This window comes from Microtus pennsylvanicus, chromosome 17 (genome assembly GCF_037038515.1).
Source record: "Microtus pennsylvanicus isolate mMicPen1 chromosome 17, mMicPen1.hap1, whole genome shotgun sequence".
Lineage (NCBI taxonomy): Eukaryota > Metazoa > Chordata > Mammalia > Rodentia > Cricetidae > Microtus > Microtus pennsylvanicus.
The window spans coordinates 6,174,197-6,179,776 of NC_134595.1; positions in this window are offsets into that span (position 1 = coordinate 6,174,197).

Genomic DNA, 5,580 nt, shown 5'->3' on the forward strand with positions numbered 1-5,580 from the left:
TGCCACGCCCTGGTGACCTAGCAATCCAATCTACAAGCCTATGAGGCCATTGTTATTCAACTCACCACAGAACCTCCAAACTAACTCTTCTCTACCTCACAGCTGTGTTTTAAGGTACATTATTTTATTCATGTTGATAATTCTTTCTTTATATTAAAACCAATGTATTTCTGTGTTTATCCCTGTTTACTTCTTACAGAGATATTTTGTGTCTAAAAAGTACCTAGTATAAATTGTTTTGTTTCTTAAGTCTTAAAAATAGTAATCAGATTATTTTTTCAAGGCTTCCAGAACATTCTTTTAGAGTGCAATAAATAGTAGATTGTTCAGTGTTCTTTCTTAATCTATTTTTTGCATTAAAGGACTGTCATTTTTTGTAAACTAGGTTAATCTCTTGTCTCAGTGATATTTGGTCTAAAAGTCTCAAAAGAAATTACCTAAGATGTAGCATTGTGCCTGAAATGTGATTACCTTTGGTTGGACAAGAATCTCTTTGTAATGGGTGACTTGACTAGGAAATTTTCTCTGTGGGGGAAATGAAAAATTGAATGAGGGGGCTCTGACTACCTCTGTGAGATTCCTGACAAATGCGGAGGATAGGAAGTGAAAACAGTAGTCAGGGCTGAGGTCTCTGCTTCTGGTTGTGCTCTATCTACAAGTTACTCAGCTTTCTGAGCTGAAGTTTTCCTATTTAAATGGGTACCATCACTAAAACGGGAACTTAGTTTAACCTATGTTTTAGGGTTGTTTGGAGATCGGGGTATTTTGTTGATATGCTGTTTTTTTTTCAAAATTTATGCTTATGAAAGGAATTTGTAAAATAAGAAAACTAGAAAGTGTGAGATATTATTTCGATTGGTCATTTAATCTCTGATGATGGCTCATTCAAACCTATTTTCCATGCAAACTATATTCTTATCATTAAAATTATTTTTTATGGCAAAAATATGGTCAGAGATATGTAGGAATGATTGAAATCTTGGAAACTGAGGGACTTTTTTCAAGCCCTGATATTTCAAGATCGACAGTGTGTGTGGGGGGATGGATCTTGACAAAAAATGAACCATCTTTGAGAAAGCCATATGATTTTGGAAAGAGAAGGTGGAGCTGAAAGGGCAAAAGGACTCACTCCTGGCTGCATGTGGTGAAATGATTAGTAAAAACACATTGTTCTCATAGTCCTGGGTGGCATCTGCTCATCACTGCAGTGGCAGGAAGCACAGTCACTGAGTTCAGTACTCTACGACTGGAGCAGCTCTGACACTCCATATAACATGACCTGAGACTGTTCAATTTGAGTGACACAATACATTTCTTTTCATTTTAAGACATTTTTTATGAATGGGTATTTTGCCTGTATGTATGTCCTGTTGTACCACAGTTGTGCCTGGTGTCCTCATAGGTCGGAAAAGAGTTCTACAGCTCCTGAAATGGATATCGATGGTTATAAACCACCATATGGTTGCTAGGTACTGAACCTCAGTTTTAGGGAAGAACAGCCAATGCTCTCAGTCATGGCTCTATCTCTCCAGCCCATAGAGGAATCATTTCTAATGGGGCTTTTCTGTGGCTAATGAATTGGTTGCTAGTGATGTGTGGAATATTAGGAGGGAGACTCGAGAGTGTCAGTTGTCTCTGTTTGGCTTCTCTGTGGACATTTTCCATTTTCTTGCAGCAAGGTTGTAAAATTCCCGCCATGAGAGTGAATCCTGGAGGTTAAAGTTAACAGCTGATGGTTTTGTAAGGCTGTGCTAGATTCTACTGCGTTTTCTAGTCTTAGCAATCAAAGACCTTAAACAGAGAGGAGACTCAGACCCAACTCTCAGTGGAGAGTACATGTCAAGGAATTTAGAGGACATATTTGAAAACCACAAATGGGGAGCGAAGGGGAACAACAGGTAGTGGAAGGCTGCTAAGGAGAGCAAGCTTGAGTGTGTGTGTGGTTTATCAGCATTAACAAGGAATTTCTCACCTAATTATTCAAGAAAAAATGCAAGTGTTTGTTATTTTACAATTTAGGGCAAATACAGATTGAAGGAAGGGCTGCCAAATGTGTAATTGTCTAACACTTTAATTTTCTTCAGACTTTATCTTGACTGAGTTGGGCCTTATGTTTATTAGTTATTCCCTTTAATCCTTAATAGAGGAAAAAAATTAAGATTTGCTATGGCTTCTTTTTATTGTTTTCTAAAGCTACAAATTAATTACTGAGTACTTTATAATAGGCTTTGAAAATTGTTAATTATGAATTGAATTTGATAGCCGATGGGAAGGTGCTCACAGACACCAAGCATACTGCCATTTATATAATTCTGCCGAGCTGAAAGAAGTTTTGTGGGCATGGCCATTACCTCGGTTCTCAGATGAGCACTGTGAGGTGAGCAGTCATTTTTGATAGCAAACTTTCCAGATTAAACAGAGAGTAAGCCACTTGCCTGTGAACTATGCACACCCCTGTGGGCTCTCGACAGAGGTCCTTCCCTTGTAGAGCCCCATTTTCTCACACTTTAAATACCCATGATTCTCCTTGCCCTTTTTGCTGTCTTCTTCCAGAGCTTCAGGCAGAGAATTTCCAGGCCTGACTCTCAGATATTACAGGAGAGGGAGCGGGCCAGTTTTTTGCTAGAGGTCCTTGACATCTGGGATTGATGAATGGGATTCCTCCCCGGGTAAATGGCAAGAGGCTCTGTCCACTCAGCTGTAAATTCTTCTTTATTTCTTAGCCCTCACAGGGAGCTGTAGTTGTGATTTTAGAGGTATCATCAAACTTTTGTCCTTCGTCCTCCTTTAAAATATCTCTTCCGCATTAAAAAGATAGATTCTCGGGTTGAGAAGAGAGCTCAGCTGGCAGAGGGCTTGCCTCATACGTTTGATGACTGGAGTTTGGTCTCCAGAGCCTGTATAAAAAGGTCTGGGACAGTCAGGGATGGGCTCCCTCTCATGGGATGATCAAGCTGGAGCACTCATTAGTTTCTTGCTCCCATAATTTCTGCGCCACCTTTACCCCAGCACATCTTGTCGGCAGGGCAAATTGTAGGTCGAAGGTTATGTGGCTGGGTTGCTGTCCCAATCCCTCCAGTGGAAGACCTGCCTGGTTTAGCAGACGGCCAGTTCAGGTCTGTATACCCCATTGCTAGGTGTGGCGGTTTGAACGAAAATGGCACCAAAGGGATTGGCACTATTAGGAGGTGTGGCTTTGTTGGAGGAGTTGTGCAACTGTGGGGGCGGGCTTTGAGTTCTCTTTTGCTAACACTTCCCTCAGTGTGACTTTCAGTGGACTTCCTGTTGCCTGCAAGATGTAGCACTTTCAGCTCCGCTATCACATCAGCCTGCCGCTCCCCACCATGACGACAATGGACGAAATCTCTGAACTGTAAGCAAGCCACCTCAATTAAGCGGTTTCCTTCTAAGAGTTGCTGTGGTCATGATGTTTCTTCAAAGCAATAAAAACCCTAACGAAGACAGTAGGAGTGTTAGCTAGGGTCACCCTTATAGATTCTTAGGAGTTTCCATTCCACTAGGTTTCTAGCTTATTGCAGAGATGCTCCTGGTTCCAGTTGTCTCTCATAGGACTCTCTACCTCCAGCCTCCCCTGACCTGATCCCTCCTGTTCCTAAGCCCACCTTCCATCTCGAACCCCCCACCCCACCCTACCCCACCCCAATCCACCGTCCACCTGGGATGTTCATTCTATTTCCCCTTGACAATGAGATTCTTGTTTCCCCTTGAACCCTCCTTGCTACTTATCTACTTTGGGTCTGTGGATTATAGCATAGTTACTGAAATTACCTGGTGTGAGTGAGAAGGAAACACGAACACACAACAAACCCGCTTAGGAGTTTATTGGGGGTGGTGTACAGGCCTGGTGAGGTTGGTGTGCAGAGAGAGAGAGCTTGAAGATGGCGCATCCAGCTTTTAAGGGCTGCCTAGTGCATGCATACAGGGGGATGACGTGCTTGTGTCATACACAGATGACGGAGCTCACGCATGCATGCTAGGGCTCATACAGTTGTATCAGAAGTAGGTGATGCAACCATGCCACACGTGGGTCATGCAGGGTCCTTTAAGATTCCCGGGGCCATTAGGCACTTCTGCCTGAGGGCTTCTCTGCACATGCATGGCCTGGAACCTGGAAGTGTCAGCCATGCTGTGTGGCTGAGTCATTACAGTTACTCTTTACTGCTAATATCCACTTATAAGTGAGTACATACTATGTTAGTCTTTCTGGGTCTGGGTTACCTCAGTCAGGATCATCTTTTATAGTCCCATCCAATTGCCAGCAAATTTCATGATATAATTTTTATTTTTTGGTTTTTAGAGACAGGGTTTCTCTATGTAACAGCTCTGGCTGTCCTGGAACTGACTTTGTAGATCAGGTTGGCCTCAAACTCACAGAGATCCACCTGCCTCTGTCTCCCGAGTGTTGGGATTAAAAGTGTGGACCATTACTGCCCAGCTGAGTGATACTCCACTGTGTAAATGTACCACGTTTTCTTTATACATATTCTTTGATTGATGGATATCTAGGTTGTTTCCAGTTTCTGCTCATTATGAATAAAGCTGCTGTGAATATAGTTGTCCTTGAGGTACGGTGGAGTGTCTTTTGGACAAATGCCTGGGAGTGGTATAACTGAATCTTGAGATAGTCACTTCTCAGTTTTCTGAGTAACCAACCACCTTATTGATTTCTAAAGTGGCTGTAGAAGTCTGCACTCCCATCAGCAACGTAGGAGTGTTCCCCTTGCTCCACATCACTTGTGCTTTTGATCTTATCCCTTTTGAGGCTATACAACTAAGAGACCTCGGAGAGAACCAAACATGACTGGCAAAAACAGTCAATGAGGGGACATTCTGCTGTACTTAGAGATTGTTGCCTGTCCCAGTTGTCATCAGAAAAGCTTCACTCAGAAACTGATGGAAGCAGAGGCAAAGATCCATAGTAAACATTAGGTGGAGATCAGAGAGTCCTGCGGAAGAAGGGGAAGAGGGATTGTGGGAGCCAGAGGGATCAAGGACACCATCAGAAAACCCACAGAATCAGTTAGCCTTGGCTCATAGAAGAGACTGAACAGCCCACCCTGGAGTGTGTATGGGACTGACCTAGGCCCTCTGCACAGCACATATGTTACAGTTCTGTGGTACTCCTAACAGTGGGAGTAGGGGCTGTATCTGACTCTGTTGTTTACTCTTGGTACCTTTTCCTCCTACTGGGTTGCCTCATTTGGCCTTTATAGAAGAGAGGCGTCTAGTCTCAGGGCAATTGATATGCCATAGCTGGTTGATATCCATGAGAGGCTTGCCCTTTTTTGGGGAGAAAAGGGGAGGAGTCGATGGGGATTAAAAGAGGAAGGACTGGGAAGAGGGGAGGGAGGGAGAGGAAACTGTTATTGCTGAAATAAAAAAATCTGGGAGAGATGGTACATACTTGTAATCCCAGTAAACTCCTAAAGATTGAAGACACATGAGCCCTTAGGACTGGTTGGTCAGTCAGCTTGGCCTATTTGGTGAGTTCCAGGCTAATTAGAGACTTTGTTTCAAACAAAACAGAACAAGAAACACACACACACACACACACACACA